The sequence below is a fragment of the Tinamus guttatus genome, unplaced genomic scaffold, assembly GCF_059628265.1.
Source record: "Tinamus guttatus ecotype Peru unplaced genomic scaffold, ASM5962826v1 Tinamus_guttatus_pri_ptg000133l, whole genome shotgun sequence".
NCBI classification, from domain to species: domain Eukaryota; kingdom Metazoa; phylum Chordata; class Aves; order Tinamiformes; family Tinamidae; genus Tinamus; species Tinamus guttatus.
This window is the reverse complement of record NW_028288667.1, coordinates 3,865,651-3,877,629: the sequence shown is the minus strand read 5'-3', so window position 1 is coordinate 3,877,629 and position 11,979 is coordinate 3,865,651.

The following is an 11,979-nucleotide window of genomic DNA, read 5'->3' as shown; positions in this document are numbered from 1 at the left end:
CTATAGGCCGTGTGACAGGGTAACTTTTAAAAATGGTATTCATGTTCCAAGGAGCACATGAGCCACTGCCTGGAGCAAGGCGCCCCACAACTGTTGTGTTCTGAAAGTAAATGGGAAAAATGCTTCTGTTTAGCCAGAAAATAAAGACCTTGAAATTTATATAGATCCTGGTTCAAAGACCAGGAGGCTTATTTGTTATTCGTCTTCTGATAAAAGAAAATTACCTGGGAGCAAACCCAATACAAACAAGATTGCCGGAATTGAGATTCCAGAGAAGAGATCTGAAAATTAGGTGCTATATTTGCAAGGAAAAATGGGGTCAATATTTTTTACACTGTGATCTCAGCTTTAATGCCTTTCCGCGAATGCCTGTGCTAAATGCACCAGGGTGAAAACAGAGATTATCACAGAAAGGAATGTAAACTGCAGAAAATGAGGCAGGACCAAAGAAGCACTTAAAAGAGATATTTTAAAATAAAATAAAAAAAAAGCAAAAGGCCCCAACCCCCCCAAAATCAACAACAAAACAAAAACCACCAGGAGGCAGAGATGATAAAAGTTGGGAGAAAAATTCCCCCCGACCCCAACCAGATATTGAATTTTTTCTTCCCTAAAAGCATCCAGAGGACAAATGCAGAGAAGAAGGGAAACACAGGTCTGCAATATTTGTTGTAGTTAAGAGTTCTGGAGCTGAGACCGCTCTTCATGGTGACGGCCTCTCTTTTTTAATGATCTTGGGGAAAAAAATGACATGGGAAAAGCAAAAAGCTTCTGTACGAACCAGCGAGAGTAAAAAGCTACATTTAAAATCTTCCCTTCCAACTCCAGTGTTTACCTCTACTCTTTACAATTGAGATACGTGAGTCAGAGAGCAGGAACGAGAAATTTCCTACTTTCTTTAAAAACGGGAGCAAATTTCGGAGCAAGACTGGAATATCTTTTTGAAACACTAAAACGGAGATAAAAAATAATCCAAGCTGCTGTTATGTGGAATTTAGGGGGTGTCAAAAAACCCTTTGAAAGAGACTAACCAACAACTAAAATTGGCAGGAGTACAAGCAGAGACCAAAAGCATTTTTAGTTAGAGAACAATTGCAAGTTTTACTAGGAAAATGTCCAAGGGTTTAAAAAAAGACACAAAAGAAACAAAAAAACAACAGACTAATGAAGCAAAAATGGGTATTTTGGCACAACGCTGAATTCCGACCAGCTTTGTACTTTTTAAGTGTTATGCACACTCGAGCAGCGTGCTGCTGAGGAATATTTTACAGCAAACAGACAGCTGTCAAAAATAAGAGTGTTAATGTACCTACTTCCATTTTTTTTCCCAGTAAAACACAAAAAAAGACTGAATTTTCCACTAACAGCTCCTATCCTTCCAAGCCCAGATTTCAATCCGCTGGTTAGCAAATAAGGGGAGGTCGGGCCCCATCTACTGCTCTACCAGCATTATGGTAGTCACATCTCTGTAGGCCCAGCTTAGCCTAGCTGGCACTCCTAATCAAGCTAAATTAATTTACATGAATATAAAGTTCATTAAAGCAAAAAATCTGTGGAGTCCATTGGCTGTGTTATTTTGGACCATTGCTGATCGTAAGGAACTCGGCGCTGATGGATTAAGAACTGGACATTAAATAAAATGCAAGGGCCTGATGACCATAGTCACATCTTGCTCTCTGTGGAAGTTGCTATGTAAATTATAGCAAGGCATGGAGAAACACTAAGGAAGGGTTAGAAGAGGAAGCTTTATACTCACCTCTTGCATTGCTTTTTAGGTCCTGATCTAGAAATTTATAGTGCAAACGAAACTATTGAGATTGATGGGATATGATTATGGATGCAACAGCCTGTAAATGGAATACTTGAAATATATGTGTCCTAAAAGTCCTTAAGAATGCACTCAGGTAAAATATGAATATTGCTAACTTTTCTTTCTAAGCCACTTTCATCAGAATAAAGTGACTCTTGTGCTTTGCCATGTGCCAGTAGGTAGGTTCAGTAACCGCCAAAGGAATTTCTGGAAATTACAGTCAAGTAAATGCATGATATAAACAAATGAAAAATACTTTTCCTACAATCTGACTGTTGAGTATAAATAATTCTGACAACAAAGTCACCCATGCATCTTCTGTAGTTTTGTAGGAATGTGCTTCGTGTCATTATTTAGGCAGCCGTTGGAGCCATTTTTTTTCCTAAACACGGGAACCTGCACAGTATCTGTTACAGTTTGCTGGCAAAACCCCACTTTGTATTTAAAGTGAACACACACACACAAAATACTTAAATTACAGCACTTACGCTGAGTTCAAGAGAGCCTTTCCATTTTATAAGTGCCATCCATTCCTGTAATTTCAACCTCATCTTCTGCTTCCTTTTCCATTGGCAGAAAACTTGTGAAGCGAGTTAAGCTCAGTGGGATATCCAAGCAGAGGAACAGCAAAGGGATGGTCCTAGAAAGGCAGATTCTTGTCCACAGAGCAGTTTCCCAGCTTCTCTCTTCTCTTTGACGGAATTATCACACCCCCGAGAGCAAGGAGCCATCGATCTCCTACATTCCCTGCATTTATGCTCGTGGAAATGAGGCAGGGCATCTCGAGGGTGAGGCGGCCCGTTTTAGCAGGGCACTGATGTTCACCAGTAATATTTGGGAACCAAGTCTTGGAAGGTATTTTTTAAAACTGTATTAGTGTAGAAAAATACTCCGTTGGATGTGATTAATGTCATGCTGTTCTTATGGGAAGTATTCTGTGACCACAGATGTGGTCAGGAGTGCAGGATAGAATTGCTGTCGATACCACAATGCCCTAGGCCTGCTGCTCAACAGATAATTCTGTGGGATGGATAGTATTTCTGTACTCGAAATTTGGTGCAGGGTTTCCTATTTTTTATCATTATGAAGTGAATTGTAGGCTTTTCCTGTCTAAATCAGAGAAAAGTCTGTATTTTTGTACGAGTGCTTTGATATATTTTCCAAAATGCAGGCTCAGTATATCCATGCCCCTGGTGGTGAGTCGTCATGTATTAGAATGGACAATAAAAAAGTTCTCAAGAGAAATTACATGTTTATTCTGACAGTGGAGTAACATGCTCTAAATTTTATAATATTATAAATAAAAGCATGCTTGCATGTGCCTTTTTTTTATATATATACCATTTTGCAACTGTCTTGGGCTTGATGTTTGAAGACATTGCAACTGTTCACCTAAATAGATTTTTAAAATTTGATCCTTGACTGTTAGACCAATATTGGGGCAAATGCTATTAATACCTATCACAGGTCCAGCCAGTTCACTCTCTGCTGTGATTAACTAAATATCCATTCCCTACTAGCACTGTGGTTGTGAAAGAGACAAAAGCTTTTCTATACATCATTTTACAACAGTTAAAAAATACATATGTTCATCCTTTTCTTCAACACCTTCATGTTACCTAATTAGTTTGCCACCACAAGTTTCTGTGTAGCTTTATTAAGCCTCTCTAAAATAGTACACAAAGGATATGAAGATTTTTTTTTCTTGGTCTATGCTATTTGAGCGTCGCCTTCATAATTTTTTACTATTTCATATAGATTTGCGTGGAGCATATTTGATTTACAATTTCATAACAAGAAGTTTCAGGTTTTTCTATCCTGAATAGATTCAAAACTTAGCATTCATAAAGCAGCTTGGTTCGTCTGCAATACTTTGTTAGAGAAAATGAAAACCTTTTGTTCTGGTTTTGGAAGGTACTCTCTGAAGACCTCTCTGTAACATACATCTCCCTGCTACACCTTGTTGAGTACAACAAATGTTGGATTCGTTAATAAGGGCTGTCTCGACCTCCCCACCATGGAAGTGATTTTCCTAGTCACAAATGACAAATCTCACAGTGTAACAGAACTCCTCTATTGAAGAGAGCAGAGAAGAAAGGGAAGATGGAGAAGACAAAGTACAAAACTTACCTCTCTTCCCTCATTTGAACTCGGTGTTCAGTTCTTGGCAGTGATCTACCAAAGTGGGTACTTGCTGCTTTTCTTCTCTGTTAATTCCTATCCTTGCTGCTCCTCCAGCTTGCTGGTGCCTCCTGCTTTCTAGGAGACCTGTCCTATCACCACCACCACATGCTGCCCACGTCCCTGTGAGAGACCCCTCAAGCTCTAACTTTGCTATCTCACTCTGCAAGCCGTTGCACAGTTGGGTGATGACTCAATTGGCATGGCGTGATCGCTCAGCTTTGGTTCTCGTTGCAACTGCATCTTTCTCCCAAGTTTATCACACTGTTGCTTTTGAAAGAAATGTTGCTGAGTTGTGTTTCAGATATCGCCAAGGCCTTTCATTCAGTTCCTTTTGACCTACCCACTCACCCGCACTTCTGCAGCACATGAGACAATATTCTCTGTTGATCACAACGCCTTGGACAGGTTGTGTTACAGGCTTGGGCTCTGTGGAATTTTCATGTGCTCGAATCCAATTTCTGTAGTGAATTGCCAATTTTTGTTCCAAAGATCATTAGCATACAGAGTTGTGTTGGAAGCAGCATTTAAAATACTCCTTCCTGTAACTCATGAGCATGTCCGGCCTTTGCAGTCCTGTGATTTTGACCACAGCTGCCTCTCGGCGCTTGCCCTGAGCCCGTCTCAAGCTGCTCCGTCCTTCTCTGGGTGCCTCGGGTGCAACCCCAGGCTGAGGCTTCAAATAGGGTGGCAGGATCTGAAGACGCTCGAACTTCCCGTTGAAATATATTAGCAATTGTCCAAAACTGATTGGTTTAAAAGGGCTGGACATTATCGGTTTGTTCACTGATGTTCCCTGCAGCCCTGTCCCAGAAGGGTTGGCTGCCTCTGCCGTGCTGTTTATCCCAAGGCACTTCAGGTTTTGCATTTGAAAAAGAGAGAGCTGAGGTCAAAGCGCAGCACATAATGTGATAGGAGAAGTATGGAGGTGAGAAGGGAAGGTCGGATATGTCACTTTGGAACTGCTAAGCACACGAAACCCCTTTTCTCTCCAAATCCTGCTGCTTATCCCACCGTCAGGCCTCTCCTTGGTCTCTCCATGCGGCTCTGCCGTGATGGAGCTCCTGGTTTTGCCGGGGTTTTGGCTCCCCTGGCAGCTTGGGAGCAGCAGGCAGAGCTGTCTGACACCACCATCCTTGCTCTGATATGCCCTGCAGCCTCTGCTGTTTTCCATTTGAAAGGAAGAACATGCAGGTAATTTTACAATTATAGGCCCATATTGCTCCAAATAGGACCTTCAGTATCTATGCGGTGCAAAGCCCTGTAATTTTTATCTTTTTGACACAGAATATACCCTAACAAAGCCAATATATTATTTCATTGTGCTAAATTTTGTAGTCAGAATAATTAAAATTGGTTCCCATCATTTCAGTGCTTGACTGCATATGAAGAAACAAGCCACACAGTTTATTTTAATTAGAGGTAATTTACATTTATGTGTCTGGATAGAAAACAAAAAAAAAAGAATAATTTTTTGATTGTGAACTACCTAGCTCATTTTAAAAAATGTATGAAGTGTATTTCTTAGTTACTGTAGTAAGGCTGGATTAAATATATATAAAAAAATCTTTCAAATGAATAAGTAATGCAGATTTAACCACATTAAAAATGCTCAAATGCTTAGAAAATGTTGGCCTTTTGAGCTAAATTTTCATGTGGTTATAGAGCCCTGTTATGCATTTTAGTGATACATTTCCCCCAAAAAATCATAAATAAAACATGGATTTAGATACTAACATCATCTACTAAGAAGTCACAAACATTGCAAACAAGGTGAAAACTCCATTTTTTGCTGTTTAAAATAAGAAGTTAATATACTAGTGTATGTTCCAGTCCCTCCTTGTTATTAAAATACTTGAGCTTTTAAGTTACAGATCTCCTCAAACCCCAAGTAATTTGATGTTATTTGTAATTTGAAAACTGTTTCCTCAATTTGAATTCTCTTCCTACGAGTCCAAAAGAACTCAATAAATTTTACCTCACCACACAGATGTTTCTGAGGGCCTCTGTGGGTGCACACATATCTATAAGATGGGGGTCATAGCAGGGTTTTCATAAACATTTCCAGAGCTTGGTACAGACACGAGCCAGTAGATGCATCTTGCAGGTCCCTTGTTCTCATAGAACTTGTTCAGTGTAATGAAGAGCTCAGCTGGAAGGTGGTGGAATGCAATATGCATATATGCATGATGTATGTAAATATAGCCACGCACTATTTAATTCAGCCCCGCACGATATCTAATGCTAGTGGGCTGCAAAGACTCAGTTAAATTCTATAATATATCCAGCAGTTCCAGTAAACCACATTTGTTCTCTGAAGAACATCTACATGCATTTCGCCACTGACATATGTACTCTTTAGATATGTAAATATGTATAACATAAGTGCTGATGTGTTACAATATTGCTGGTATTAGGTACTTTAATTGTGTAAGCAATTAGCACTTCTTTTGTTCAGCTCATTATCATTTTTTCTCAAGCTGAGACTCTATTAGCAACCCAGTCTCTATTAAGCAGAGGCATCAAGTCACTACAACAGTTGACACAAGACAGCCTTGAAATGTGTGACACTAATTAAGTCAAAAATCTCCAAATTACAAATGAGTTCCATATAACTAATGAAGAATGACCATCTACATGAGACAATATCCATTTCTTACTTTGCTGATCATAAAGCATTGCTTTAGTGTGTTGTATTAAATCACCAAAATCCATTAACAAAGCTTTCATGTCAGTCTCTCCAAATACAGGGGATATTAACTATTTTCACTTCCTGAAAACTGAGATAATTTTTTCTCCTCCTCTTATTGTCTTCACTGACAAATGTTCACCGATCTGTTCTCCAAAAATAACCAGGGGATGTACACATACAAAGCTTTTGCTTATGCACAAATATATACATTTTCTTCCTTTATATTCTGAGACATGCTATGTCCTAGAGCTGAATGAAACTGTTTTACCTTTCAGATTTTTAGAGACTGAGATAAAGAATGTAGATTGCACAATGCAAAGCTGCAGCCATTGAGTGAGTTTGTAAGAATACCAGCACTTGAGCACAACGGCAAGGACTGTGGTATTGTTAGGGATTTTTTAGTCAAAGCACATTGCACATTGAGTTTTGAAAAACAACAGTGAGACTGTTGATTTTCAAACCAAGTTCATGGGACTTGAATCCATCCTCTTGTGGGTCTTCATTCTCTTTGCTTCCAACCACCAACCTCTTTTCTTTAAAGCTAGGGATTTCTATTAGACTTTATTGACTGCAGAGAGAGGTTTTGTGATAGTTCCTGGGAGATAGATAATGCATTTTCTTTCAGACTGCATAATTTCACAAGGTTACAGTTTTGCATTTATGACAACATCAAGTGAAAAGTTTTAGGGTAAAATTTAGGGAGATATAAGAAAATTCAGAGATTTCAAAAGACCCATTTCCAATTTTCATATTTACAACTCCTTTGTAACATAGAATGAGGAATGAGAAGGTGTGATTTACTGCATTAACCCACTATCAGGTCTCTTTTAATACACTATATTGCTTAATGTATATATGGTGTATAGTGTATTTAATACACTATAATGTGCTCTTTTTAATACACTATACATGGGTATGTAGAGATGCATACTCTCTATATGCATGTATAGACAGATAAAGAAGGAAAAAATATTACTCAGTCTTTTGGACTTTATATGGTTATCAGTTTCTTCATAACCCACAATTATGTATCTAAATTACCCTCATCTCTAAATTAACTTTAATTCTAATCAGGGATAACATTTTTAAGTACTCTTCATTTATTAATTGATCTGTTTCATTAGTCTTCTGACATAGTGTATGAATTCTGCAAGATGCACTCCAAGCAATGACTGCAGTCATTGCCGGTTCCCTCTCGCTGCCCTCCTTCCCTCTGCCCTAGCGTCTCTTCTTCCTTGCCACATTATTTTCCCCTTCCTTTTCTTTCCTCTTCTCTAATGAATTCCTCTCTTGTTTTCTTGCCCAGCTCTCTCCTCTGCAGTTTTTTGCTCTTTTCTATTATTAGAGAGGCTGCAGAGTGAGGAGGTGGGAGTGAGGAGGAAGTTCATTTTCCCTTTGTGGCTATTCATTTTTGACCATCCTTAAAAGCATTCAAAGAATGCAGTTTCTCATGAGGTTGAATTCAGACGTGGGTAAATTTAGAGGTGTGCTTGGAAAAATTACTCCAGTCTCGTAGACCTGTATGTTAGAAACTATGGACAGGGAAACTGTATTGAAAATAGCCCTGAGATTCTCAGTGCTGTGCCTGAGGAGGTGCCACCCTGTTGACCAGGTGAATTTTCTATTTGAGGTAATTTTGGATGCAGAATCTCCAGCACGACTAGATGGGTTTTGGATAATAAATCAATTATGATTTAATTGCTATGAGGCAGATTTCCTCAGTGGAAACTGCTGAGTTTGGGAGCTGGGCTGTCATGGGATTTTCTGTGTGCTGCCTGCATTGGGCACAGCAGGTCACATCCCAGCTCCAGCAGCTACGCCGGGCCACATCAGCAGAGGATCAGCTCTATTCTTACTCCAGCTCTGGCCAAACGCATAAGTGTCAGGAGAGTATTTTGAATGGAGCTACAGAGCTATATAAAGACTTTCTCTATACCTCTTTTTCCATTTGTCAGCCCTTGTGCAAACTTTAACTTAGTTTCTCTATTCTCTCTAGTTGCTACTAGTGACATTACAGTAGAAGAGGTGAGGCCAGTGGCTCTGTTAGTTATTTACATCTGTGGATTGAAGACAAGGAAGTGTTTGACATGCAGAAAGTGGTTATTAGCAGAAAGAGCCAAAGGGAAAGTGTTTGCTAGAGAGCCATCTCAAATGGAGAACTGCCAGTCGTTACACTAGCCGTATGCAAACAGTATTCAAGTTTTAAGCAATTAAACTTACTGTGTAATACTAGGTTTAAACTATCTTCTGACTGCCTTTATCTGGTGTTCATGAACACGAACACACAGAAAGGAATAAGCCACTGTAGAGCAGTATAAGCCAGTATCCGTGCGCTGCGTTTTGCGCCTGTGAGCTCATTCATGGATAATACTAACAGCAGTGCTGAAAGCCTTTCACAGCAGTGTGCGGATCGGAGCTTTGTGTGCCACTGCGAGGCCTGCTAGGCTCTACACATAGATAATCTTTTGAACTATTTAATCTACAAAGCCACACAAAGATGTAAACCGTGCTTCTGAAGGCAGTTCGAGTGTTTGTTAATTATGAAGTCTTGGCTTAGTGAATTGTAGAGCAGGACCTTAAGTGGAAACCCAAATCAATGCAAATCCTTGACTGCATTTGGGAAGCGGTGCCTTGGATAGTTGTGCTGCTTCGTTCTGTACAAAACACAATGAGCCCAAGTCAGTCCTTGAAAAGGAAGGTATTTGCTGGGAGGGTTTTGTGGCCATTCTGTCTATCAAAAGATGATGAGACATTCCGTGCTACATACTTAAGGCTGTAGACCAGCACAAAGCTGCTGGTTTTAAGAACTATGATGACTCAGAACAATTTTTAGACTTACGTTCTGCATTGTCTCTCTTTTTTTCTTCTCTATTTGTTTCAGTATTGCTTTTGCAGCTTTCAGCACTCACTCCTGAATCTTGGTCATGAGTTATAAGATGATACAGTCAGTATATTCATTAATTTCCATACTCACAACCCTACTGACTGCCACCTGCTCAGTTCTTTCTGTGCAATACTATTCTGGAGACAATGTGTTGTGTTTGGGAGGTCAGAGATTACAACTATTGTTCTGTCTTCAATAGCACCACACCTCGCTTTCTTATTTTCTATTGCCCATCTCCTGGCCTAAGTGCTTTTAATTCTCTTATGGACAGCTAAATATCTAATTTAATTGAAGGTGACTCCAAAATTCAATTCATTATGAGCCAACATGGGTGAATAAAGCACAGTAAATCTAAAATCCTTGGTATGCAAATATGGAAGGTACCAAAGTGTAAGTTTAAAGTAACTTTCATAAATTTACTCCACAAAATCCTGATATTAAAATTATACTTCATGCTATAGAAGAGATAAAATCTGTGATGAAAAAGTGACTTTTTAAGGGATTATGTGATATATAGGATCTAATTCGCACTTCACATGTTAATCAGTAAATGCAGAAAATAGTAGTATTCAACCTCCTGGAAGTTTTTAAACATTCAACATAAAACTGGGAATTTATCATGGAAAATTGCTTCTTGTTCCCATTAATCTTTACTTTTCCACAAAAGGAAATTATTCCAGTGGCCATAATCTAGCCCTAAACCTTAGCTGTCCTTAGGGTACTGGATCTCTTGTCCTGTCAGGGCCAGAAATCTATGCGATTACTTTGCAATGCTGGGCTTTCGAGTTTTACAAAAGATGAGGATGAGTGAAACAGAAAAGAACCACGAGCATCAAAGCCTCTGTGGTGGAGCAGGAGACACCTCTCTGCGTGCTCAGATGGGCCCGGAGGCTCAGCGGCCTGAGCCCCGCCACGGCTAGGCCGGATTCTCATATTTGACTGTTGCTCAGACCTCACAGCACGTGCAATCTTATCACAAAACATGCAATCTTGTCACCTCTGTCCGTCCCCACGGCGGTTCCTGATGCCAGGGACGTTTGAGACCCCGTTGAGCTGCTGGGAAGTGCTGGGCCCTGCTGGCAGAACCCGTGCAGGCCGCGCCGCGTCCGCGCCCGTTGCCTCCCCAGGACGAGTGTCTGAAAGGCGGAAACGGCTCGGACTTTGTGCTTGGGATTATCCCGTCTTTTGGAGGGAGGAAAGGTCACTGGCATCTTTTATATTCGGCCTGTATGTACACATATATATATGGCTGCAGGATTTTACTCAGCGAAGGTGGTGAGGTGCGTGGGCAGCTCACAGGCCCCTGGGACGCGCTGTCTCCTGCCATGGCTGTAACTGGGTAATCGAGACCTGCTGCCTCAGACACTCTTCTTGCAGATGCTAGGCACATAAAACAGGCATTTTCTGGAGGTTTGTCCCCTTGTGCATGTCAATTCAACAGAAATTACTTTATTTTTCCCTAACATAAAGCAAAAAGCACATATAAACTTGTCTTAATCAATCACATTGGTACGATTGCTTCTGAACTGAGCTCTTCTGCTTTCACAAGTGGCGCAGAAAATTTCTTTTTAAAAAAATGGTGATTAATCCTTCTCTGAGCATATTCCCCTTCCCCCTCAAAGAAAACTCATTTAGCAAGCCCACCTACTACTGATTGGAAGCTAGATAGTACATTTCAAACTGCAGTTCATTTGTGTCCTGAAGGAATCTGTGTGTGCTAAAGACAAGAAGGTTAAAAACAAATCAAAACCAAATCCCCAAATCTTTAGACAGGAGCTTATCAGGCTCGTCCAGTTGAGATATTAAATGTTAATTAGGAGATTTGTCCTTTTCACTCATTCTTTTTACTAAGAAAATACAAATGTTTATATATTTTTGATCACATATTTCAATTTTCTGCTTGATTACATGTGAGTACTGGTTGTATCTGTGAATACTGAAGCAATCTTGGGTTTATATGCAGGCACATACTCTACAAATATGTATTATTTTTGTGAAAGTTCTCTATTTAAAAATAAAGTGCAAGCATTTTTTCTCTCCTCACTCTCAGCATTCACATTAGCTTTAATGCAGGGAACAAATGGTGGATCAGATGTTTGGTTTTGTTAAGTTTTAGATGCCTTCAAGTCCCGATGAAACCAAAGTGTGAAAACAAGTTAAATATTTCAGTTTTACATGACCTGCCTGATACTGAGCACTTGGCTGCCCTAAGTTGCTTTATTTCCACCCTTTTTTGATAGCTCTGCCTTTCACCACTGATCCGTAGTACCTCATAGCTGATAGTCTGTCAGGAAGTAGGAATAAGCCTTTGCAGTACTTATTCTCGTCTAATTTGGCCTTAAATGAAGCCACCCTGTTCAGATCACAGAATGTGATATGTGAAACACCCTGGCACGTCTTTTGTGGTCTTGA